Source organism: Puma concolor, chromosome A1, assembly GCF_028749965.1.
Source record: "Puma concolor isolate L17-30 chromosome A1, mPumCon1.1.hap2, whole genome shotgun sequence".
NCBI classification, from domain to species: Eukaryota; Metazoa; Chordata; class Mammalia; order Carnivora; family Felidae; genus Puma; species Puma concolor.
The window spans coordinates 193,925,290-193,952,997 of record NC_141667.1 but is presented as its reverse complement, the minus strand read 5'-3'; the positions used below and the strand labels follow the sequence as shown (position 1 = coordinate 193,952,997).

General features: G+C 40.4%; 1 long non-coding RNA gene across 3 annotated transcripts in view; it reads left to right on the top strand.

Moving 5' to 3' along the window:
* Positions 1-5,873: 5,873 nt before the first annotated feature.
* The window catches only part of LOC147584704 (uncharacterized), a 37,760-nt gene continuing 15,925 nt past the window's right edge, over positions 5,874-27,708 (top strand). Inside the window, exons 1-5 of one of the 3 annotated variants that reach the window (XR_015252626.1) lie at positions 5,874-6,601; positions 17,684-17,725; positions 17,896-17,998; positions 18,298-18,348; positions 18,752-18,882. This is a non-coding gene — a long non-coding RNA (uncharacterized LOC147584704). Of the gene's footprint in view, positions 6,602-17,683; positions 17,999-18,297; positions 18,349-18,751; positions 18,883-27,708 lie in introns of all 3 variants that reach the window. The other 2 variants (XR_015252625.1, XR_015252623.1) reach the window with 2 other exon arrangements.

Here is a 27,708-nt window from a genome sequence, read left to right as displayed (position 1 = left end):
CTTCTGAAATACTGTTTTTGTCACCTTAGCAAGAAATCAACAATTGAGATAGAACTTTATTTATTTATTAAAAACAATTTTTTTAAATGTTCATTTATTTTTGAGAGAGAGAGAGAGAGAGTGAGCAGGGGAGGGGCAGAGAAAGAGGGATACAGAATCTGAAGTAGGCTCCAGGCTCCGAGCTGTCACCACAGAGCCTGATGCAGGGCTTGAACCCACGAACCGTGAGATCATGACCTGAGCCGAAGTCAGGTGCTCAACTGACTGAGCCACCCAGGTGCCCCTAAAGATAGAACTTTAATTGTAAGATACACATTTGCTTCCTCCAGTAATCGAAATTTACGTATTGATTTATCAGGACATTGTGCATATACATCATGTAAGTCTTTACTAGGATTTTTTATCATAATCCCAGCTAATGCAGAGCCTGGCACATGGTAATAGTGCATGTGGGAGGGAGAAACTTTTTTTTTTAATTTTTAATGTTTATTCATTTTTGAGAGACAGAGAGTGAGGAGGAGAGGGGCAGAGAGAGAGAGGAAGACACAGAATCAGAAGCAGGCTCCAGGCTCTGAGCTGTCAGCACAGAGCCTGATGGCGGGGCTCGAACTCACAAGCCGTGAGATCATGACCTGAACTGAAGTCAGATACTTAACTAACTGAGCCACCCAGGTGCCTCAAGAAGTTTCTTAATCTAGACCTGGAAGTTTAGGAAGTGAAAACAGTATTTTACAGGCTGTAATGATAGGTGGAAGGCAGTATTTGAGGAGTTTCTGGAAATGGGGAGTGATTCCTCAGAGACTAGGCAGGAGGGAGGGCATTAAAAGGAGCAATTTGTGGGTCAGGATTGGAGTTGATAGCTTCCGCGTGACTCTTAGCTCATGAGTTTTCTTCTGACCCATCCCACTACCCAAGTTTCCTCTAGTCTGATGTATGTGCTCCTCCCCTTTGCTTATCTGTCATACCTGTATGTTCTCTGTGACAACACTCAGCCTACTGTCCTCTGGATGAAAGTCCTGGCAGAGCAAAAATAACCTCTTGGAGTAGTGATGTCTCTCTTCCAGAGCACTCCACGACACCACTTCTCAGCTACCACTGCTCAGTGGCTAAAGTGATTGACTTTGAGGTGGGTAGATATGTTAAATACATCTAAGAATAGATTAGTCATTAGGCACCTGAGATGTTGAAGACTGTGGCTAGCCATAGGCATTTCATCAGCCACCCTGAACCCATTTCCTTTGGTTGGTGTGGAATATTTTTAAAAAGCAGAGCACATCTCTAAAGAGACGGAAAATGGGCAGATAAAAGCTTAGGGAGCCACACGTGAGAATGCATGTTTTTCAAATTGCAATTTAGTATTTACTTCAGTGACAGGGTTTATTGGTAGGTGGAAGGTTTGATTCTTAAAAAATCTTTGAAAACGTCAGGCATTTTGAGTTCCCTCTCTATTCGTGTATATATTTTACTTGTATATATATTTGTATACTTGTATGTATATTTGTATACTTGTATGTATGTGTGTATATGTGTACACACACATATATATATATATTTATAATCAGTCTCCATTCCCCGCCCTCCTGACTTCTTGCTCCCAGCAGGGTCAGGAGCGGGCCGAATTGCTGTGTTTAATCTTTAAGAGGGGTTCTCTGCCACAGTGCTGCAGCTCCCTCTGTCCCCCCACCTCTCACACAAAGTCTTGGGCTGGTCCTTCTTCTGGAGAAGTGTGTGTGTTGGTGATGAGGGTGGGAAAGAAGTGCTCTGGCATTGAGATACTTTCTCTAGGGGGGGGAAGGAAGGAATTTTTCTTGGATCACTATTGCCTCTATAGTTTGTTAGCTTGATCATCTGCATTTCTACATATATAGTTCACTCGTGCTGAAATTTTAATTTGGAATACTTTGCTGTTTTGTACTGTATCTATCAAGGCTTCCAGACAAGATGCATTTTATTTCCCACGTTCTTGTGCTTGTGTGAATTTCCCAGCTGACCCTCACAGTGGTGAGCCAGGGGCAGTCTCAGCAGAAGGATGCTGAATTGGGGACAGCGGGTGTCAAATAACAGTCTTCCCCTCATACTATCACCTTCTAGACCAGGTTACACTAAGGAATTTTACCCCATCATAATGAAGAGTTTTTAGAGAAAGAATATTGTGAAAAACATCATGCTATTTGAACACATAGTGCTTCAAGTATATCCGTGTGGCCATTTTAATCAAACATAGTCAGGGATACTAGGCATGTGTCACATAGAATACGAGAGACACAGCTAATCAGATCTGACCCATTTCTGTGGTACTTATCATGTGACCATCTGCCAGGTCCAGACCGCTTTACAAGATGATTCTGATGAAATTGTTAATAAAAATGGCAGACATGTATTGTGTTCACCATATTACACATGATGCTAAAGGATCTATGTGTCTGTGTCAGGTGGTTGTCCAATACTTTATGCAAGAGGAACTATTATTATCCTCATTTTACAGATAGGGAAACTGAGGTATAGTACAGTTAAGGAGTGTGTCCGTGGTGAAGCATCTAGTAAGCAGCCAAGCTAGTCATTGAACCTTAACTCCCAGACATGTCCCATATGATACTGTGTCTCCAGGCATAGCTAGGCGGTGGCCTCCTTTATCCCACCTGCCTTCATGCTGTGTTCACCTTAACCTATGAACTGAGCTAAATGTGGTCTTGTTTATATCAAACAACCTAGAAACTCTTTTGCCCATGAAGCCCCCATGCTTACAAGTGGCAGCATTTCCTCTGAAAGGAAGGTGAAACGTTTGCCAAAGTGAATGTGTATAAACTTGTAAAATAAGTTCATTAAGTGAAAGGCTCTGTCTTTTTTTTCCTCTTCAATTTTCAATATTTAAAGCTTATTAGAGTTTTTACAAAAGACTTAATCATGTATTTTTTTTAAATGAATAATATGTTTTTAACCTAATAAAAAGTTAATGAAGCAGCCTCACAATGCTTTGTTTGGAAGAAAATAGAGTTTAAATAGTGACCTATTTTTCCAGCCAAGAGTTGATGTAAACCAAGCTGTCATGTTAACTATTTCCATTAGAATAGAATCATGTTAATTACAAATTCATTTTGGCTTAAAAGTATAGTTGTCAGGGGCGCCTGGGTGGCTCAGTCAGTTAAGCATCCAGCTCTTGATTTCAGCGCAGGTCCTGACATCACAGTTGAGACTGAGTGACACGTAGGGGGATGGAGCCTCATGTCAGGCTCTGCACTAAGGAAGGAAAGCGCTCGTGAGTCAGGTGTACAGGATATAGTGAAGAGGCAGCCTTTTCCTCATGGCTCTTTGTCATAGATGAATTGACCATACAAACAAGGGTTTATTTCTGGGCTCTCTGTTCTGTTCTGTTGATCCATGGGTCTTATTTCTGTGCCAACACCATAATCTTTCGATTACTGCCGTTTTGTAGTGTATCTTGAAATTGGGGATTGTGATACCTCCAGCTGAGTTCTTTCTCAAGATTGCCTTAGCTATTCAGGGTCTTTTGTGGTTCCATACCAATTTTAATATTATTTTGTTCTAGTTCTATGAAAAATGTTGTTGATATTTTATAGATCTTGCATGCCTTATTTTAAAAATTGTTTTCAAATTCTTAAATGTATTTTTTGTTTCCTTTCGGTTTACTAATTCTTTGAAACTCAGTGTGACATTTGCTTTACAGTCAAATTGCACGGTTAGTTTTTAGAAATACTCCATATGTATTTGAAGATCATGTTTTGCCAAGTTGGTGGACACAAAGATCTTTACAAGTCCATTAAAATCAAACTTAAGTACACAACTGAGTACTAACCAGGAAATGACTCTTGGCTGGGGAAAGAACCACCTGAGAGGATTAGAGGTGACAGTGTGTGGGGCTTCCATGCGACTGTGAGTAGTGCCTATTCCCACTAGCCAGACTGGAAAAACCTCATGATTCATGCAGGATTAGGCAGAGGACACGGAAAGACCTTCCATCATACCGGGGAACAATTAGCCCTAGCTTGAGCACTGCTTCAAGCCCACATAACAAATCTTAAAAGAAAATCTGATAGGGGCAAACTGTGTCCTGGAAAAAAAGATTGAGAATAATTTTGGGAAAACAAAAATATCAAAGAAGGTATAACTCACAATATCTATCAGCAACAACAGAAAGCTCTCCAGAAAACACTCAGATATTTGGAAACTAAATAACATGCTTGTAAATATGGGTCAAAGAAGAAATCAAAAAGGAAATTAGAAGTTGCTTTGAGCTGAGTGAAAATGCAAACACAGCATGTCAGAATTCATGGGGTGACATTAAAGCAGTATTTAGGGGGAAATTATAGCACTAAATGCCTCTTTGAGATAAGAAGATAGCTCTTAAATCAGTGACCTCAGCTTCCACCTTAAGAACCTAGAAAAACAAGAGCAAATTATATATTAAGTAAGAAGAAGAAAAGAAATACTAAAGATCAGAGTGGAAATAAATGATCTAGAAAACAGAAAAACAAGAGAGAAAATCAATTACACCCAAACCCGTTTTTTTGAGATTAAAAAAAAAATTGATAAATCTCTAGCTATGCTGATCAGAGATGGCATAAATTACCGATATCAAGAATGAGAAAGGTAACATCGGTAGAGAGTTTACAGATATTAGTAGAAATATAATAACTTTATGCCAATAAATTTGCAATTTAGATGAAATATTCTCATTCTTTGAAAGACACAAACTAACAAAACTCAAGAAGAAATAGTTACCCTGAATAACTTTATGTCAACTTAAATAATTGAATTTGTAGTTAAAAATCTCCCTATAAAGAAAATTACAGGCCCAGACAGCTTCATTGGTGTTTTCCACTAAATATTTAAGAAAGAATACCAATTCAAAACAAATTTTTCAGCAAATTGCAGAGGAGTGAATATTTTCCTATTCATTTTATGAGTCCAGGTTATTCTAATTCTAAAAACCACACGTTATATAAAAAGAAAACTATAGACCACAATCTCTCATGAAAATAGATGCAAAAATCCTAAACAAAATTTTAGTAATTTTAAATCTAACAGTGTATAAAAAATATAATACATCATAACCAAATGAGGTTTATCCCAGGAATGCAAGGTTGGCTTCAACATTAAAAAAATCAGTCAGTGTAATTCACCATATTAATAAACTAAAAAGAAAGAGCATATGATTGTCAAAATATATGAAGAAAAAGCATTTGGCAAAATCCAACACCCATTCATGACAAACTCTCAACAAATTAAAAATAGGGGGTGTCTGAATGGCTCAATCAGTTGAGCATCCAACCCTTGATTTCCACTCAAATCATGATCCTAGGGTCATGGGACTGAGCCCCGTGTCAGGCTTTGCCCTGAGCACTGAACATGGAGCCTGCTTAGGATTCTCTCTCTCTTTCCCTCTGCCCTTCTCTGCTACTCTCACTCTCTCTGTCTCTAAAATTAAAAATTAAAAATAAAAAAAGAGGATTTTCTCAATCTACAAAAACCCTATAGCAAACATCATATTTAATAGTGTAAGTTGAATACTTTCCTCCTATGATTGGGAGCAAGACGTAAAGATGTCTGCCCTTATGATTTCTAATAAAATTGTATTGGAGATTCAATTGGCGATTCAATAAAGTTAAGAAAAAAGTAATAAAAGGCATTCTGATTAGAAAGGAAGAAGTAATGCTGTTTTTATTCACAGAAAATATGATTGTCTATGTAGAATATCCAATGGATCCACAAATAAGCTACCAGAACTGAATGAGTTTAGCAAAGTTAAAAGATACCAGATAGACACATAAATATGTGATTTATTTCTGTATAATAGCAACAAGCAATCAGAAATTGAAATGTAAAGGATACTATTTAAAACAGTGCAATGGGGTGCCTGGGTGGCTCAGTCAGTTGAGCATCCGACTGTTGATTTTGGCTCAGATCATGATCTTGTGGTTCCTGAGATTGAGCCCCACATCAAATTCTGTGCTGTCAGTGCAAAGCCTGCTTGAGATTTTCTCTTTCTCTCTCTCTGCCCCTCCCCACTCAAAATCAATAAATAAACATTTAAAACTTAAAAAAAATTAAAACCGTGCAATGGACTTAATGTTTGTGTTCCCCCCAAAATTCACATGTTGAAACCCTAATCCCAATGTGATGATATTTGTAGGTGGGGGTCTTGGGAGATAATTAGCTCATGAGGGTGGAGGAATGAGATCAGCGCCCTTCTAAGAAGAGGACAGAGTACTAGATAGCTTTTTTTCCCACCATGTGAGGACACATCAAGAAGATGAAGATAAGCCAGAAAAAGGCCAGTCACCAAGAGCTAAATTCTGACGTAAGGCTGGAGAGCTGATACACCTCAGAGACAGGGCAGTAAAAGTATATTGTTGGCCTTGGAGCTGAAGCTGGGGGTAAACTGCTGTTGGTGGTCTTTATTAATCGGAATTGGAAAAAAAGAGCGTATCTGCATCCCAGTGACCAGAAAGTGTGTTAACTTACTGAAGCAGTAAAACCATACCTGGTACAGTAGCTACAACTGGAGTCGCTGCCTGGTTAAGCTTATGATAATCCGCCATCATTCTCCAATAGCCTTCTGTCTTCTGCACAGGCCACGTAGGTGAGTTGAATGGGTGTGGGATAGAAACCGCCACTTCTGCATCCTTCACGTCCTTGAGGGTATTATTGGCCTCTACAATCTCTTCAGAAAGGCAGTATTGCGTTTGGCGTACTATTTTCCTAGGCAGAGAGAGCTGTATTGGCCTCCATTTGGTCTTTTCCACCCTAATAACCCTCACTCCACAGAACAGGGAATGAGTGCGGGGATTCTGCCAGTTAATAAGTGTATCTATTACAATTATGCATTCTGGAACTGGTGAAAGAACCGCAGGATGGGTTTAGAGACTCACAAGGCCCACTATGAGATAAGCCTCCTTTGATTTTTCTCCATAAGCCCCTTCTATGATGGTAGGCCATAGTGATGTTTTGAGTCTCGGAATTAGTGTCGATTCAGAGCCAGTGTCCAGTACTCCCCATAAAACAGTTACCTTGGTAAAAGGCCCGAGATCCCTTTAGGGAAGGCTAGGAGAAAAATGAACAGTGTAAGTTTTTGGCAGTGCAGATCAAGGATCAATTCCAACAGATCAATTCCTTATACAGATCAAGGAAGAATTTAGTAGACTTCTTGTCTATTTCACTTCTAGAAATACTACGATCAAATAGCCAGTGCTATAGTGATGTACAGGTCAGACTATCCTGATTGCTGCTTTTACTCTGCTGTCTCTTACAGTTGCCACGCCCACCTTGCGCCTGGAGGCTGAACGCTGCCACTTGGTCCTGCCAGCCCGGGGTTCCAATTACTTCCATTGCATCTAGGTTTCCCAAGTCAGTGACCTAGTCCCTACTAAGGTCTGGCCTACAGAAAAGAGTGAGTGATCACAGAGCTTTTCAAGGATGCTGGGGCTCTCCTCACAAATTTCGTTTCCACAGTTGTGATAAAAAGTGTGCTTCTAGGCTCTCTGATGTGGGAGAGTAGGCCTTAAATGACAAATTCACTCTAACGTTCCACTCTCCCCACATCTCTGAATCCCTTCCTTTACATTAAGCCAAGGCAGATCTGTCATTTCTAAATCACTCACTGTGGGCCACCTCTCGGTCTATGTTTTAGTCAACCAATGAAACTGTTAGAGCTCTTCTTAACTCCCTGAGCTGCAACATTAATTGCAGAATCTAATTAATTGCAGAATTGCAGAATCGAATTAATCTAATTAATTGCAGAATCTTAGTGAGTCTGTATCAATGAATTTGGCTCAATTTCCACTGTTACCCCACACCCTCAACATCTGTTCCTACATAGGTCCCTCATTTAGAAATCTGTATAAAGTCGAAAACTCAAATACTTCTGGAGTAGAGCAGACCTCCTCACGGGTCACACTTTTTACCTCACCTCTAGGGACCTGCTGTGACTTCAGTTCAGTTAGAGGTCTAGAAACAAAAAGGAGTGGTAGGGGTGGGTTCTGAGGAGAATCAGGATTGTCTTTTATGGCACCTCCATCAAGGGAGACCATTTCAGTTTCCTAGGGCAATGCAGGGTTAATTCCCTCAGACTGGGTTAATTCCCTGAAAGAAGACTTTTCGGAATTTAGGGACTCAACGTTTCCAGCTTTATCAAGGTCGACTCACACATCGCCGTTCCAACTTACAGGATCCCATCCAATACCGTCACTAAACAGTAGGCACTTTATGAGGCTGGGAGTTGGGCTTGCATTGTAATTCAGCTAGTCACAGGATAAGATCCTACAGCAATCTTGAAAATCTAAGATTTTCAGCAGTCTTGACCCTGTGGCTACAGAAGACACAGTTCTCTCTAGGGCACACATAGAAGATCTCGGGTAATGTATGCAGCACTTGAACTAGGAATTCTAATCCCTGAGCTCATCCTTTTATTTCACGACTTTGTCCGGTGACATTAGGAGCAACAAGGTAATCTCATTAAACTTGTTAGTTTTCCAAAAATGTTGAAAAGTTTCATACACATGGTGACCCAGCTCCTAGCTTCTTATACTAGTTGATTAGAAGTGTCCAGTGGAGATATTTAGTGTGTTGCTATTACCAGATCAATCCATGGACTATCAGTGCCCTCTCTACTACTAGAAATAGAGTAATTAGCATCTTTAAATTTAATCAGATTAGAGGGTCCATTCCAGAAACCCCAGAAACAATTCAGAAAACTCATTCTTAAAATTCTATTCCTGGAGAACCATTCTTAGTATCAAAGTCTGTATTAGTTGGGTTCTCTGGAGAAACAGAATCTAAAAGGGTTTCTGTGTGTGTGTGTGTGTGTGTGTGTGTGTGTGTGTGTATACGTGTGCATGCGGGGGTGGGAGGGAAGAGGGAGAGAGAGAGATTTATTATAAATAATTGGATTGTGGAGACTGAGATGCCTCAAGTTCTACAGTTGGCAAACTGGAGACCTGGGGAAGCTGATGGTGATGTTCCAGTTCCAGTCTGAAGGCCTGCGAACCAGGATAGCTAAGAGTGTAAGTTCCAGTCTGAGTCTGAGTCTGAAGGCAGGAGAAGACTGATGTCCCTGAGTGAAGACTGTCAGGTAGAGAGCAATTTGTTCTCATTTGGGTCAGCCTTTTTGTTCTATTCAAGCCTTTAGTGATTGGGTGAGAGCCACTCACAAAAGGGACAGCTCTCTGGTTTATCAGTCTACTGATGTAAATGTTAACCTTTTTCAACACCCCCCCCCACACACACACACATACTCAAAACAATGTTTGACCAAATATCTGGGTACCTTATGGCACAGTCAAGTTGGTACATAAAAATTAACCATCGCAGATGGTAGAGGTTAAAGTTGCCATCGAACAAGAGATGGAAGCTGCCTGATAAAGTTGGCAAAGCCAGTAGATGAAAAATCCTGTATTCTCAGGACTCTGGAGTACCTATGCTTACCTGCCCTGGAAGCTTCCATGGAGGCTCCTACATGAGGAAACTACATAAATTTATAGCTTGTTTAAACCACTCTTATTTTGGTTTTTGTTACAGCCTTTAAAACCAATATCAAAATTATATTTTGCCTTTCGGGTTCTTGAATATATTTGGCTCTGGAGGAATTCAGAGTGAAGGAAAAATATTAAGTTCTTTTGGAAATGTTGTGGATTTTCTCCCCTATATGTGTGTCAATATCAGGATTGAAGATGTAGATAAAAAAAAAAAATAAAGGGGCGCTTGGGTGGCTCAGTCGGTTAAGTGTCTGACTTCTGCTCAGGTCATGATCTCGCAGGTCGTGGGTTTGAGACCCTCGTCGGGCTCTGTGCTGACAGCTCAGAGCCTGGAGCCTGCTTCAGATTCTGTGTCTCCCGCTCTCTCTGCCCCTCCTCCGCTCTGTGTCTCTCTGTCCCCAAAATAAATATAAACATTAAAAAAAATTTTTTTAATAAAATAAATTCGTAACAAAAAGGGCCTTTTTTTTTTTTTAATGGCCTTAAGATAGTCTACAAGGGTATTTTGCCAAACATATAACAGGATGTGATGTGGGGGTGAAATTCTATCTGTAATTCCTAGTTCTTTCTTTCTTAAACTGGTGAAAAGGCAGCTAGGGGGACACCATGTTGCGGTCCTTGAGCAAACTCTAGCTTTGACTTGGAGATGAAATATTTGTCTGGCGAATCTTACCTAGCAGTGTTGAGGTTTACATGAGGGCTTGCTTTTTATTAGGCATGTACTGATCTGACTTGTTTGAGTTTTATTGGCACTTACAACCATGAGAAGATCACTGATTCATAACAGCAGAATTTTAGGTGACTCATTCAATTCATTAATCAAAATGATTATTTCAGCAATGATTTACATTTGAGAATCAGTAACTAACTTATCTTTTCTGATTTAAGGGTACTTGAATTATTTGGTATCAAAAGACTGAAATATTTGTATTTGTTGAAGTATAATTTATATAAAATAGAATGCACATATTGTGGGTGTTTCAATGCCCTGTAACCTCTGTCTACGTCATGGAGATATTTCAGAAGTAATCACATCAGGCTTTTATGAATGGGTATTGATGGTGAAGGAGAAAATAACTCAAAGATTTCTTCCAGATTTCTTGTTTAATCAACTGGCCATATGTAAATACTATTTCCTGAGATTGTGAGTACTCAGAAGATTATATGTTAATATGAATGTGAGTGTGAGTGTGCCCATGCGTGTGTTTGGTGGAGAGAAGCATAGATGGAAATGTTGGTGTCAATTTTTGACATACAGATTTTTTCAGTGCTTCCAGAACAAGTGGTGATGCTTATTAGACACTTGACTGGAGTTCAAGAGACAAAGAACTCAACTAGAGATATAAATTTGCTCATAATCAGCAAATAAATGGTTATTGAATGATGGTAGTGGGTAAAGTTGCCTACAAAGAAGTATATAGCTCTTGGAGGTAACTAATAGATTGTTTCCTAATATGGCTTCCATGGTGGACTAGTTCTGTTAGATACTTTGATATAATTACTTTGTGATCAAATAAGTTTAGAAAATGCAACCAAGAGTACCCCTCTCTTGAAAATGTACAAGATATGTTATTGGATTAAAGACCAGGGAGTCCACTGTATCAAAATATGTTTCACATTTCATAATGCTGTGTTTCCCAAACGCCCCCCACTGTCATACTAAGGAAGAAGGAAACCAAATCCTACCAGTCTTCTGCCTTGTGGTTTTAACTTGTGGATGACCCACACCCAAGCAACTTGGCCCTGGGCAAGTGGAATTCGGATTCACTTTCCAATAACAGTAGGATAGACAGGTCTTTGCACTTAGAGTTGCAATGCAATCAAGTATTTTTATTTGTTTCTGTTTGCCAAATGTTTAACATCATATTTAAAGCAAATTATAGGTTCTATGTCCTACATATATACTCATTTTATTTTTTTAACTTAATTTAAAATTTGATATTGGTGTTAATGTTTAAATACTAAGATAACCATAACTTTGCTTTATTGTAGTACTATAGCAGAAGATGTTAAATCACTTAAAGATGTTTTTGAATATAATTAATATCCTTCTTTCTTTGTTTCTTACCTACTATGTTTATGGCTTTGAATAGGCTGTGGTAGTGGGGTGGTTGCTTAATCTTTCCAATGGGGCAAGGAACCCAGGCTGTAAGGATATGTAGTGCCTATTCAATTAAACAGGATTATTTTATAGTTTAACAAGGAAAAAGGCATCTGGGTATGATATTCTAAAGTAAATTGACTGGAATACTCTTATGCACTTCGTAGGTTCATCCAGTGCCTCTTTGCTGCTAACCTTCAGAGGTCAAGCTGTCTCAGCCATATTCCACTCTACCTGGATATCCATAGGCACCTCAAGCCTGAGGTACCCCAGACAGAGCTTATTATCTTATTCTCACCGAAAGGAGATGTGGGAAAGCTTTGATTGTTTCTGTTATAGTTACTTTTCCTCTTGGTTTTCTATTTTGCTTCAAGACATTCATTGATTGATTTTGCACAGCTCAGAAATTCAGTCAAGTATCCTCCCCTCTCTTTTTCAAATCCAGTCAGTCACCAATTCAGTTGGTCTGAAATGCTTTTGCACCTCTGGACTCCACCCTGCCCTTGGATGATAGATTGTCTTGAGTCAGATCATCATCTCTCATCTGGGTTGTTGCAATAGCCCTTATCTGGTTTCTCTGCCTCTACTCTCTCAGGATTTCAGTCCCTCTCCTGTCTCCACCCTTCTGCTAGAGTTATCTGTCTAAAACACAGATCTGATCAAGTACTTCTGCTTTTACAATCTTTAATGACCATCTACAGGGAGACAATCTTTGAGTGGATTAGAAATCCTAATCTGATTTCAGGTACTTTCTTAATCTCATCTCCCACTTCTTTCTCCACTTCTACTTACACAACTTCTCCCAGACACAATATGGGTTTGTTATTCTCTGTCCCTATGGTGTGCTTCCATTCTCTGTGTCCTTGCCTTTTCATCACTCTCCGTTGCCTTCTTTCTCCTTAAATTCTGACTTCTACAGGTAGAAGGAATTTCCCACTCTTCTTATACCTCTGTCACAGCACTAAATGTGTTATGAAAACTAAGTGTATATGTGTAACCCTATCCCACGATAGATGGTGAGCTTCTCAAGCAAGGGTTGGCAAATTTTTTCTGTAGAAGACTGCAGGCCACAGTTGTCTCTGTGTTAACTACTCAATTCAGCCATCTTAGTGTGAAAGCATTCACAGATAAGTTATAGAGGAAACGAGTGTGGCTGAATTTCTATAAAACTTTACTTACAAACAGAAATTTGAATTTCATGTAATTTTTACACGTCACAAATATTTTTCTTCTTTTGCCACCCCCCCCCCCCCCCCACCACGCCACCAACCATTAAAAAAATCTGACAACTATTCTTAGTTCTTGGCCCACACAAACACAAGATTGGACTGCGGACTGTAGTTTGCTAAGCGTGTTCGAAATGGTAGGGCTATTTCATATTTATTTTCATACACTGCTGGTAGGTAACAAAATACCTGCACTGAATGAATGTTTGCTAAAATGAATCATATAGAGACAAATGGTTTTCATTTTATGTTCTATTCTATTACAAACTGTGGTGGTGTGACAGAGTAAAATTTTTTTAATTAACTGAAGATGAAGTAGAAAACCATTTTTAAATTTCAACCTTTGTTTGAAAATCTTTCTGAGGTATGTTTTTCCAATTTTCTGCCCTAGTAAGTACAGTTTAGTGAATACATTTAATGATTATCTTGCAGTGCCCCCAGGTCATGATTACAGATAAGAATCTCTTTGTGCAGCCAACTAAATGTAGATTATAGAAGGTATAGCTGATTGAACCCCAAATGCATATAGCCTGGGATTTACTTCAGATACTGCTTTCTTGATGCAGAGGTTCAAGCTGTGCTATGCACTTCTTTTCTAGTGATCTCTTTTCTCTGTAAAGTGGGGCATAGGAACCCAGCCTCAACCAAACGAAACTAATTACCAAAAGGTTCTCATTCTTTTGGTTCCAGTTCTATTGCTCCCTATATAGGGAAGGAACGCTGAGCATTGGTGTCATTGATTGCTTCTGTCTTTCTTCTTAGCCCCTCACCCAAGGGAGTTAAAAGTGCAATGTTGTTAAAGAGAAAACATTGAAAACAAGCAAGTTTGTAACACTGACCTAAGGAAAAAAAGTCACAGGTATCTACAGCATGGATCCCTCATTTTAATGATCCAGTTGAAGTTTTCTTTTAGAGTGCCAAAATGGAAATTCAGAATAATATAATACTGGAACCACCTAGGAGTCCCTTCAGGTGGTGAAAGCACAGAGGCTCGTGATTTTTTCCACCCAGAGTTTACCTGAGCACTTTTCTCTCTTCTACTCGTTGTAGATTGTCTACCTTGTTTTTCAGCATGGAACAGTGGTAAAGGTACTCATCTGGATCACAAGGACTTGAGTCCCTATTTTTGTTCTATAAATCCTTAAGTATGTGCTAATATTGATCCTTACTTATTTGAGTAAATGCAGTCAATGTGGGATCCTGGAATAGATCCTGGAACAGAAAAAGGATATTGGGAGAAAACTGCAGAAAGTTGAATTACATTTATAATTTAGTTAATGGTTCTGTATCAGTATTATATAATGTTAATTTCCTGGTATAAACATCACATAGCTGTTATATAAATTGTAAACATTCGGGGAAGCTGAGTGAAGGATATTTGGGAACGATATTTTTGGGGCAACATTTCTGTAAATCTTAAATTATTTCAGAACAAAAAGAGAAAGAAGAACAAGACCAAAAGGAAAAAAAGAAATCTTGTTGGACCTTCCTTCAAAATATATGTAGAATCTGGTCACTTCCTATAACCTCTGTTAAAAGCACTTTGACTCAATTCATCACTATCTCTCACTTGGATTATTATAATAACTTCCTAATTGGTCTTTTTGCTTCTATTCTTGGTCCCTCAGAGTCAATTTTCAGTGCAGTAGCCAGAATAATTATAAGCAAAAAATTAAAACTCTACAGTATACTGCCATTAGTCTTAGGGTGAAGCCCCAAGTTCTTACATTGGTGAAGAACAGCCACCATCTGGCCCACAGTCCCCCCGTGGTCCCCCCTTGCACACTTTCCCACTTCTCACTTCCTCCAGCCATGTTGACCTCCTTGCTGTTCCCTGAACATATCAGGAACATTCCCATTGTAGAACCTGTGCACTGGCTATTTCTTCTGCTAGGAACAGTCTTTCTCCAGATACCATTATGTTCTCGTGTTTGAATATCATTTCAATGAGGCTGACTTACACTCTTTAACAATTTTACCCCCCACTGCCTGATGCTCATCTGTACTGGAACTTGCATTCCTCTTAGCGCTGTTCTATCTAAAAGAAATTTCCATTGCACTTCTCATCTTCTAAGACACTGTTTAAGTTTATGTATTTATCATCATCGTCATTGTCATCATCATTATCACCATTGTTATTAATGGGCTAGTCTCCCCAGACTCAAATGTAAACTCCAGGAGAGCAGGAATCTTTTCCTATTTTGTTTCCTGGTATATCTCAAGAGCCTAGAAAAATTCCTGGCATAGGGGCACCTGGGTGGCTCAGTCGGTTGAGTTTGACTCTTGATTTTGGCTTGGGTCATGATCTCATGGTCGTGGGATCCAGCCCCATGTCGGGCTCCATGCTGAGCATGGAGCCTACTTGGGATTCTCTCTCTCTCTGTCATAAAAAAAGAAAGAAAAAGAAAAAAAAAAAAAAAGAAAAATTCCTGGCACAGAGTAGGCACTCCATAAATACTTGTTAATGAATTGAATAAAAGGTAGGATAGACAGAAATTGAAAACTACTTTGTTGGTAAAGGAAAAAATAGTGTGTAGTACAACTTTATGGCTATTGATTTGGGTCATGGGAAGGAAAAATGCCCCACTAATCAATACAGAAAAAAATATATATAATTTTCAACTTGTTTTATTTTGTATTTTTAAAAAAATTTACATCCAAATTAGCATATAGTGCAACAATGATTTCAGGAGTAGATTCCTTAGTGCCCCTTACCCATGTAGCTCATCCCCCCTCCCAGAATCCCTCCAATAACCCTCAGTTTGTTCTCCATATCTATGAGTCTCTTCTGTTTTGTCCCCCTCCCTGTTTTTATATTATTTTTGTTTCCCTTCCCTTATGTTCATCTGTTTTGTCTCTTAAAGTCCTCATATGAGTGAAGTCATATGATTTTTGTCTTTCTCTGACTAATTTCACTTAGCATAACACCCTCCAGTTCCATCCATGTAGTTGCAAATGGCGAGATTTCATTCTTTTTGATTGCCAAGTAATACTCCATTGCATATATATACCACATCTTCTTTATCCATCATCCATCGATGGACATTTGGGCTCTTTCCATACTTTGGCTATTGTTGATAGTGCTGCTATAAACTAGTACAAAGCACGTGAGGGTGCACGTGTCCCTTCGAAACAGCACACCTGTATCCTGTGGATAAATGCCTAGTAGTGCAATTGCTGGGTCGTAGGGTAGTTCTATTTTTAGTTTTTTGAGGAATCTCCATACTATTTCCCAGAGTGGCTGCACCAGCTTGCATTCCCACAGAAAACTATATTTCTAAAGGAAGGTATTTGTTGGATATACCAGTGAAAATGTCCAATAAACTGTTGAACATGTAGCTCTGCAACTCGGGGTAAAGGCCTGGGGTGAAGAGAGAAATTAGGAAGCTTCTACTTATAATTGTAGGCATGAGAAGAATGAGAAAAATAAGGTCTCTTGCAGTTTCGAATATATTTGTTTATCATATCTGCATCCGAAGATGAAGAAGCCTGAGTGGCATGGAGCTCTGGAGGGCTGGGGGTGGCTGGGGATGGAGAAGAGCTCACGAATGAATGTGATAGGGTGCCAGAAGCACGTTTTACCTACTTCACAATCTGGCATAGAGCTAAAGCATTTATGGTTGAGGAAGGTGAAGGATTAGAGGATGCAACCAGGCAGCTCCTTGTCATTTAAAGTGAGACAACCAAAGGATGATGGGGCAGAGCTTCTAATGTCCTACCTAAAAATGAATCAAATCAAATCAGTTTTAACATACGTGCAGGGTTGTTTTGTTTTGTTTTGTTTACTACAACTGGGCTGGAATTGGGGCAGGGTAGGGGTCAGAAATGGGGCGTGGAGGGAGGATCATGGCCTAGCTCTTACTTTTCTAAACTCTAATAGTCGCATACTCAGTGGTATTTCTTCAGTCTTTTAGACCATCACCTTGTCCCTTCTTTGGAGAATAATTTTGTCATTGAAGCTTTCACTTTGGCAAGAATCCGATTCATCAAGGAAGACAGAACTCCGTGTTTGCCTGCTTCAAGGCAGAGTTAAAGTCTACTTTGGCAAGCCTTACAAGGAAAAGAGAGAAAAGAAAATAAGAGCCATAAATCATCGGAGGCCAGAATACAGGATTAAAGATACTCAATCCATTTCAGAGAGGACTTTTGCTAACATGTTCACCTAATGACCCTGTATTCTTCCATCAGCCTTTAGATCCTCCCACTCCGTGTGAGCTACGGGAGTGACGTCTTATGTTAGAGGCAGCTACGGGGAACGATGAGATTCTGCAAGACTGGCATAAGGCTTACTTCTTAGTGACACTTCTAAGGGTCGTTGTTCTTAGGCAGGGTCCATTTTGAGAATTTCTTTTCTTTTTTTTTTTTCCAACGTTTATTTACTTTTGGGACAGAGAGAGACAGAGCATGAACGGGGGAGGGGCAGAGAGAGAGGGAGACACAGAATCAGAAACAGGCTCTAGGCTCTGAGCCATCAGCCCAGAGCCCGACGCGGGGCTCGAACTCACGGACCGCGAGATCGTGACCTGGCTGAAGTCGGACGCTTAACCGACTGCGCCACCCAGGCGCCCCATTTTGAGAATTTCATGTTCGTGTTTATGTAACAGTACATCTTCAGAAATAATAAGCAGTTGTAACTCAACCCCTGTTGGTCTGTGGTAAACAGAGGAGAATGGCAGGGTTCCCATCTTGTAACTAATCCGCTCTCCTTCACATGACTAATTTAAGTTGTGCATTCACAAACTCTTGGTGAGAATCAGATTTTAAGGGAACATATACTTCGTGAAATTGGGCAATTTTTAAAAGCCCAGGCCTCCAGATTTGTGTTCTGTACACTTGAACTTTAATGAACTTTTCTTCCTTTTCAGATAGGCTAAGAACACCTCTACACCTCATCATGAGTCACCTAGGTAATTATTACCTGTTGATTTTATAATAAAATGCTACTTATCAAATCTATCATGTCACTCTTTACATTATTAAGAAAAAACAATTTATATGGGCCAAATTACACCTGGAGACTGAGGAGAAAAAAAATTGTTATGATTTGTTTTTAAATTTAACGACATTCTGTGTCAAGAAATCCTGCAAGGAACCTTCAGATAGTACAAGCAGCTTTACTTCTCACGTACAGAAGGCCGTCCTGCCGTAACTCCGGTTATCAGTATCCACTTGGAAATGAGGTAATTTGAACAAGGAATCAACACTTTGGAGCCTCCCCTAAGCCTTCATGTTATAGCTTGAATTCAGTTAAAGGCAGTCCTCAAAGGATCGCCTGTCAGTTCATTGTTTTCAATTAGAATGTATTTACCCTGAGAGAAGAAAGAAGGAAACTGGCATTTATTTAGCCAGGCTTTCCTGCTGTAGTGTGTTTCCAGTGTAATGATGCATGTACCCAAGAACCTAGTATACTGTGAATAAATATTTGTTGAATGAATAAATAAGTAATTAGCCAATGACAAAGTGTTCTCTTTGATTCCAGGGACAAGGGGAGCCTTTCAAGCGCAGTCATCTATTGTTTCCTGGAGCTGAGGTAATATTAATAGAGGAAGTGCTCGTGGACCTTCCATTGGTGGCTTCTGTGCCTCAGAATTAGCACTAGAAAAGTGCCCTCAATTTTCCTGCATGCTGAAGTGAACTAATCCTCGTTGAGCCGGGAATAGAAGGTCGAGGGTCATAACTGTCATCTTTCTGGGACACTCAACTTCCTGTGGGGGTCCCTGGGCCACACCCAGAGATACTCAACAACTTCACAGGGAAGGACTCTCGGGTTCCTCCTCTCCCTCCCCTAAACGTTCACTAATCATTTGGAAGTTTGATTTGGGAGTTGTGCTTTAAAGCATCTGGCTTAGTTTTGAAATACAGCAATCACTGTTTCAGATTCCCCCACCCCCACCCCTCCGCCCCCCACCCCCACCCCATCTTTTTTTTTGCAGCATATGTGATGAGAACAGCCTTGGTCAGAACCATGCAGCAGCCAAATAGTCTTTGTGTCGCAGGAGTGGAACGCTTGGATTTTAGTCACCTTCTTTACTTGTATAAGCCACAGAAACAAAAGCTAAACCTGGTGCGTAGCCGTGGTTCAGTTCACCCATGATAGGCCCTGAGAAGTTAGCCTTGGTTTCAGATATGTGTAAGTAAGCCATGGTGATTTGAAGTTGGGGAGAATGAGATGTGGTTGATGACATTTCCTGAGGATCTGTTGAGTAAGCGGTCGACTCATGTTTCTAAGGAGCATTCGGTTACTTCAGGTCAAAGAGATTTGCATGAGAAATTTGTGCACCTGGAAATATAAATTGCACGCTTAATAATTGCATGTGCAGTAAGGGAAGTTTTATTAAGGCCTCGAGGAAGATTGGACTCACTGGCCATACGTGCTAACAGCAGTGAGGAGAAAACACGGGTCTAGTTGAAAGGGATTACAATCTGGGTTTAGAGCAGGTGGGCGCTAGGATTCGGAACATTCTGACGATGAGACCAGGAGGTCGAGCTGGGAAGGGCGTCTGGGCTAAATGAGCAGCAGCAGAAATCCAGTGCTTTTCCTTTTTATGTGAAACACTCAAGTTTTGTGGGGAAGATTAAGCCTGAGAAATCTAAGAACGGTTTGACTAGTTACACTCTGGAAATCTGGCAGGAGGAAAGGTGAGTGATTAAGGTGGTTTCGGTCTAGCCCATAGTGCTCAGCGCTCTTTGGCACTGCTTGGTTTGGCAAAATTGTTAACACCCTTCTGGAGAGAAGCTTGGGGCTGAGAGATTAAGGGCATTACAGGTCAAAGGTTGACTGTGTTAATGTATTTATTTAGGAAACCATACAAAAGCCCTTATTAACCTTGGCTTTTGGAGACCGGGGTTGTCAATCCTTCACTTTCGTGATCCCATTTTCACCTAAAAAGGTTTTTGAGCAGCCCAATATCAAAACAATCTATGTACCTCAGGTAGAAACATGTTGAACTGCATGGTACCTGGAATAAATACTACGTACACTGGCGGCTTCGTTGGTTAGCTACCTATCACGTGAGCTATTCTTTCGTTCCTATAAATTTAGTTACTATTTCAGGAGAGAAGGTAAGTTATTTTTCAAAAATAGGGTGGAAGGAGTGTTCTCTATTATTAAAAAAAAAAAATTCCTCTTTCAAAATGAAGCTTTCAGATTTCTAATCGTTTAGGGGAGCACTGTCTACCTGAAAAAAAAGACGAGGTGTCTTTTAGTCTCAGGGGGGTTTAGCAACAAACCATTATTGTTTGCAGGCTGATTGTTCTGAGAAGGCGAGCTGCCTTAATGACAGCTTAGGCAGTAACAATCCATGATATAGTACTTACTTGGATGTAGCAACAACTGTGCTCTAAGCCAAGAAGAAGGAGGAAAAAAGTCAGTATCTTGTGCGTGAGAAGCTTGTAGATACCCTGAGGTGACTTCATATAATTCTAAAATAGCAGGTAGCTTCTTGCATAGCTAATCAAGGCATCAGCGCCTGGAGCAAGTGGAGGTGGCTGACAGTGTACTTTGGTTTCAGATGCATTCAGCTCTTTTTGAGTGATATGAGCTTAATTCATATTCTGGTTTCTATACTAAAAGTTTATGTGTTCTGATTTGGCAAATATCCTCCCCCACAACCTGACAGAGCGTGCTTTGATAAAGCTGCCGATCTTAACGTCTTACTTGCATTTGTTCATTTGTTCATTATATGCGGTGAGAAAGTTCGTACAGCTGAATAAAGGGAAGAGGGTTTTTTTGTTTTTTGTTTTTTGGGTTTTTTTTTTAAGCATTGAGTTATACCCCACCCTCCACTTCCATTCATTGCTCAGCAAAGGACAAAGGCGGCTCACCTGAAAAACTTGAAATACACCCTGTAGGTAAGTGGAAAGAGCTCACAGAGAAAGGAGTCATCCTGACTTTGTAAAGTAGGTAGGTCATTTCTGGAGAGAGCAGCACCTTCATGAAAGTGAAGGTCACAGAGTGACATGCTTAGATAGTTTTAATTGCCAACGTCTTGAGGTCTTCCAAAGAAAGTGTAACATCAGTGGATGGCTTTGGTTTCTCATTATGTCCATCCAAGCTCTGGGCTGTGGTTTTGGTTCTATAAATCCCTCTGGTTTAAGATGTAAAGGAAACGACTTCTCGTAGGGACCATTGGCCACTTGCTAGGCAATCACTGTCGCGAGGCAGATCTGCCTTATAAAACAGAGGGCTCAGGCTCAGTGCTCAGGAAGCTACAAGTGGAAACTCCACATTCAAAGAGCCCATAATTTTACTCTAATAGATATTTAGCAGCTTAAATGAAATAACAAGGAATACATTCACTCAGGCGCCATCCAGGAGGATTTGCTGGGTATTTTACATTCCACTCTTTGAAAGGAAAAACATAATTTTTTATACTTTCCCATGATATATGAATATTTTGGTATGCAAAGAGATAATACATAGCATACCTTTAAGGCTAAATCAAGTTCTGTTTGGCCAAAGGGATTTACTGCTATCAGTATAATGCAGGCCAGTCAATCAAGTTGAATTTTTCCTCCAAATCAGTGCATTAGCGTTCAACCAGGCAGCCTCTTGCTTTTTTGGTCTGGTTTGTTCACATGCTGCTCAATTTTCAGGATCAACAAATATGAATGCTGTAACTTACAACTCCATGCCTGTTTCTCCTTACTCCCCAGGACCTAGCTCTCGGGGGTAGTTTGTGGTTTCAATCATTTTTCCTTTTATCTTTTTTTTTTTTTATTTAAAAAAAAGTTTCCTTTATTTTGAGAGAGAGAGAGCGTGCACATGAGTGGGGGAGGGGCAGAGAGAGAGGGAGAGAGAGAATCCCAAACAGGATCTGCATTGTCAGCACAGAGCCTGACTTGGGGCTCCATCTCAGGAATCGTGAGATCAGGACCTGAGCCAAAATCAGGAGTGGGATGCTTACCCAACTGAGCCACCCAAGAGCCCCTGTGATTTTTTTCTGTTAGCCACTCAGAACTCCATGGGTCTAAGCAGAGTTTATCATCCTGCCCTCCTTCCAGTCTCATACACCTTCAAGTCACCGCCCTGATTCTTCTTTTGATTCCCCTCTGACATCTGTTCAGTGCCCTCCCTCCACGGTGCTTGCCCTCCTGTAGTCCCTCTGTGTCTCTAGGCTAGAGTCCTGTCACATCGACAGGACTGAGTGTGATGGTTACTATGGCAAAGCACTCAGGCTCTGCAGTTAGAACAGACCTTTGCACTTAGTGTACCACTTCTGTTACTACCCAGCTGAAATGTGGGGGAAATAATAGGACTTCCTCTTAAATAGGAGCAGGCTAGTAAAATACTTGGCATGTTGCTTGGATAGTTAGTGCTCCATAAATGTTGGTCATTATGAGTGTCCCCTGGTCTTCCTCACCTCGCTACCTCCTCTTGTCACCATCAGCAGAGTTGTCTTCCTTCTACTTGGAATCAATCGAGTTGCGGCCCTTCTCAGAAATCCTGGGTCACGGCTAGTCCTGTTGGCTCAGGTTTGCACACATTCGGAGCCATCCCTCCATAACTACTTCATGCTCAAGTCGTCCTCTTTGTGCCCTTCCAGCCCCCTGGGACAAAGAGCACAGCCCATTCCACTCTTGCACCTCGGTGCCTTTGCTCATGCTCCACCTGGCATGCTGCTCTCTGTCTCTGCCACTTGTTAGTATTCTCCTCATCCCTTGAGGTCCTGTTCAAGTGACATCTCTCCCCCCCAGGAAACCTTTGTATATAAATATGTTTGAAGTCTTTTTTGGCCATCTGGTGAGAATTGATTACTCTTTTGGTCACGGTCTCATGTCACTTTGCTCGTACCTCTGGTGAGACTTGCCCAGTTGCATTTTGTAATAGAGTTAGTTGCAGATATCTGTCTCCCTCACGGGATTCTGAACAACTTCAGGGCAGGCATTGTAGCATTAAAAAATCTCGCTATCTACACAGTGCTTTGGTCATAATATATGATCAATAAATGTTTTAGAATTGAATTAAAATTAGATATTATGCGGATAGCATCTAAATATCTGTAAGTGGACTGGACCCGCTGGGCACATTTACTATAAAACTTAGTAGGTATGTGTGACTCTGGTGATAACGAGTGGGCCCTCCAATGTCTTTGATAGTCAGCAGCAGAGGGACTCCTCACTCACTCCAGAGCCTTGATGAGATAGCAGATAGAATGTGAGCTGGTGGGCAGGAGTCATCTTTCACATGGCTCGCAATGGAGAGGTTAGAGGATAGGGGTTTCCTCCCTTGCTAAGAGGGTAGAGAGAGGGAGAGCTACTCTTGCTCGGTACATAGTCCTAAAATGTGATTCTGTGTCACTCCATGGTGAGAGCTGGACAGGGAGAGTTGGGATTTACCCCTGGATGACAGGAGGTTGACATTTCCTAAAAAGCCTGATTCCAGCATAGAGGACACCCTTTGTCATTGGATAAAACGTTCACTAGCGTGCAGGTGGGAAAGGTGCCCAGAATGTGTTGAAACCTCTTTTCCCTTCTTTTCTGGTGACAGGGAGGTAGCTGGGACATGGCTGCCCACCTCAGGACTGCAGTTCCTGACAAGCTTGGCAGCTAGGTTTTAGGCAAAGAAATGTGCTTAAAATTTATGTGTGCAACTTCTCACTCATTTCCTGAGGGAAAGTCTCTGGCACTGGGTCTCTACTTTTTCTTCTCTTCCTACTGGCAGGGATGGAAGTCATTGAACTGACCTTGGAAGCCATTTGTTGAAGATGGCAGAGCTGTGTCAGCTTGGCTCACTGAACGCCTGGGCGAAACAGAGTCTCCTGTTGCAGTGAGAACAGTATCAGCCGCTACATTGCGTTTATTATAGTGGCTGTCGGTTCCCCCATACAGGGTCTTTTCTTTTCCCAAAGCTGTCCCCAAATATTTGTTGAACACTGACTATGTGTTAGGCCCCCACTATGTGCGAGAATAAAAACAAGAATGAATGATTCTCAGTCTCTGTCTTTAAGGAGTTTATAGCTAGGTCCAACAGATAAGACACATTGTGATAAAAAACTATACAGGCATGCTCTCGCCAGACCATGGTCAACCTATAACCTGAAGGTTATAGGAAGAAAGAGAGGTTCCTTTCAACTGTAGTGAGCTAGAGAGTCCCATGAAGGAGCTGGGTTAGAAAGGTGGAGAGATGCAAGGAAGACATTCCGGACGGGCAAGTGCAGTGTGTATTTTGAGATTGGGGGAGGTGATAGTGAACTCACAAGTTTGGACAGACTAAAACAATTTGTTTTGGACCAGGGAGTAGCAGTAGTTACCTCTGGACAAGTTGTTGGGATGTGACTGGGGCAACGTCTTGAATACCAGAGCGCCTTGGGAGTTGGTTTCTCCCGGCAGCCAGTGAGGAGCTGTCTAAGGCAACATCATTGCATACCACTGTGAATCTTCCAGTTTGCATGTAGTAACCCAAGCAACATTTTGTTTGTTCACAGATTTGTTGTCCTGGCACCTCGTAGGAAGCTGTGAGAAATTTGCTTCAGTCTCTAAAGTACAGTTTTCTACAAATAGCTGGTTTGTGTACCGGGGGGCCTACGGCCATTCCATAGAGCCAGCTTCAGAGGAACAAACACATGGATGGTTGTGTCAATGGCTCAACCCTTTCCTTTTAACTCCACCTTTAAAACAAACTTCCTGTCATCTCCCTAGGAAGATTTTCTACATTTTCTACACCAGTGACTTCTTACTGCACCTGTCTTTGTGTAATTACTTCTTTTAAAAAAACACAAGTAAACTTTGCATGTTTAATCTCATTCTTCTTACCTCACTAACTGGCATTTTATTGATTTACCTGTTCAAGAAGTCATGTTCAGACTCAGCACCTCTGCAGTTACTCTTGTTTGTTTTTATTTATTAACCACCTAGCAACATAGTCTTTACGGGAGCCCTCCTTAACAATTGGTATCCTACACACATGTCTCCAGTATTGTGTCAATTTTTCCAGCCATACACACATGTTTCTTCCTTTTGAACCAGTAGCAGGAATCTCAAAACTTGAGAAAGTCAAGCTCAGAGAAAGTTGACTTCTAGGTGGTTTTCCTTGTCTTATCTCCAAAGAGTTAGATGTCTGTGGTCTTGAAATGGCAAAAGTTTAGATGAAGGAGAGTTTGACTGCAGCTGGCAAAATTTGAGTCATAACTTTCAACTTGGGCGGGCTAGCATTAACTTCAGCGTGTTCCCTAAACATGTGAGGGTAGAAGGCCAAGATGCCGGAACAGCATTCTGTGACCCTTTGTCCAAGAGTGACCTTTCTTGAATTATTGAATCAGATGTGGGAGAAGATGGTGTGAAAATAAGAAGGCTTCTCAGATGTTTGAATTTTAGAAGACATTATTCTTGCCAATATGATGGAAAATGTTGTATAATTCATTTTAACATTGTAGAAAATCAGGAATGGAAGCTCCTTTTGGGCCATGGGAAAAAAAAACTCTCAACTTATAAATGTTGATATCTTAGTAACTGTTTAACTTATGGAATATTCTGTGGGTCTAATCAACAGAATTGTGATCAACAGTGTGGTGATTTAGCTTTGTTTTTATCACATTCTGGCAAGTTGTGTTTAAACAGGTCATGATATCTTATTCTTTAACTACTATCTCTGTGTTTCCCCTCCTTACAAGAGCAGGGCTGTCATTTAGAGAAGTGAGCCCACGTTGGTGCTAGAATCACAAGGATGTTTTTGCTGCAATATGGATTTGGAGTGTACAGTGTAACCATTTATTTATCTCCATCCACATATGAATTAGCTTGTTTTCCTATCCCTCCCTGGCAGTTGCTGTTTCTTCTTTTAGTTTTTGCTTTTTGTTCTCCCTACACATTATTTTTCTTAGTTTCTAAATACCATTGTTTTTGTTTTTAAAGTTTATGGTTGGGGATGGGGGACAATGGGGAATGACTGTTAATGGGTATAGGATTTATTTGGGGGGATAATGAAAATGTTCTAAAATTGATTATGGTAATGGGTAGATAACTCTGAAACACACAAAGAAAATAATTGAATTGTATGCTGTAGACATGTGTATTTCTTGAGCACCTTGTAGAACCAGATTCTCTGTGGACCCTAGGATCCGTGGTGAATAAAATGAGTAAGTTCCCTGTCCTCAAGGGATTGATATTCAAGTGATGGAAATAAATGCTAAATAATTAAAAAGTTGTTTTGTATAGTAATAAATGCTCAAGAGAATATTTAAAGGTGAAAATATTATAGAGAGTTTATTTTAACTTAAGATAGAATCTTCAGGAGAGTTCTCTCTGAGAAGGTAGCATTTCAGGTGATCCTAAATGATAGAAGAGCAGCCAGACGTGTGCATACTTGGGGCAAGAGCACTCCAGGCAAAGGGAATATACAGGGTCAAGTTCCAGGGTGGCTGGGTATACCAGAGGGCACATGATGCAGGTGTTGTAAGGGGAAAAGCCCTTTATTTTTGTTGTAATTACAATGGACAGTCATTGGGAGATCATAAGTAGGGGCATGTTAGAGTTTGATTTCCATCTTCAAAAGACTTCAGAGACCAGTCAGAAGGCTGTGATAGTGTTCCAGCTGTACTTGTGTTGTAGTGACATTGGGGAGATGTAACACGTGGTTGATTTTGGAGGCACAGCCCAGTGTATATGTGTCTTTTATATTTCCTAGCATAATGTGGCATATACAATGGATGCTTTGTTGAATGGATGAATGTTTGGAGAGGGCCGTAGGGGGAGAAATATCTAAGTAACAACGGAAGGCCAATGATACATCAAACTTTGGTGCCATGAAATATTGACTTTTGAATTTATCAGTAGTTGTTGACTTCTTGATGGATGCTACTGTGGATTGTAGTCCAAACTTGTAATATCAGCGGCGATAATGCCAGACTAATTCCTTGCATTTCACTGTTCATCACAATGCAATGCGGAAAAAGAGGATTTAATTTGACGTGAAAGATATTGTGTAATGGAGAAGTAAGGGTAGCTTTACTTTTAAGGTATTCTCTTTTCTATACCTTGATATCTTCCCATCATTGCCTCCACTTGTCCTGGTGATATTTGTTAAGTTATCAACATCTTTAAAAAAAAAACAACCCAAAATCTAGAAATTAGAGGGTCAATATCTTTGTAGTGATGTTCATTTGGGAGCAGAAATGGAAATCATGAGATATGGAACCTACTCTCTGCAGGATCCATCTCATTATCCAAGATATAAGGACACCATAGGAGTCGCTGAGAATTGCTTTCCATATTTAGATTTCTGGTTTGTTAGAAATTAACTGCATCACAATAGGTCTACGCTCTGTTTCTGGGAAGCAGCTGGCATGGAAGGGAAAGAACATATTCTCTGAATATCAGTTTATATCCTGGTTCTCTTGCTTACTGCATGAGCTTGGGCAAAACACTTCATTTCTGGGTTTGGTGTGCTAAGCTGCGATGTGGTGGCAGTAATCCACTGCTTTCAGAAAATAACTGCCTTTCAGTATAATTTATACAGGAGATCACCTATTTAAAGTAATTCAAAACATGGTCTCTTTACTTCCTTTCCCTTTTCTTTCCTGAGGAAGTAGTTGTCAGGTGTAATTTTATTGCTTATCAATATTATACTTGTTGTATGAACATAGAGGGGCTGTAGTCCTGTGGAAAAGTCTCACCATAGTGCTAAATTGGGTGCAGAGTTCTGGCTTCCCTTTAGGACATGCATGGATAACCAGCATAGCCAAGGATTAAATGAGTGGATGGTTTTCTGTGATTATGCCAGAATCTCAACCAATGATAAAGATATACGACCTGGCAGAAGTAAAAGTAAAGGTTGTAAGTACATTTGGATGAAGGCTACCGAGACTGGAAAAGGATTGACCTTCCATTCAGATGCGAGCTTTTGACTTGGTTGCACTTTGCTTCCTCTCCAAACTGGCACTTTATTTTCAGC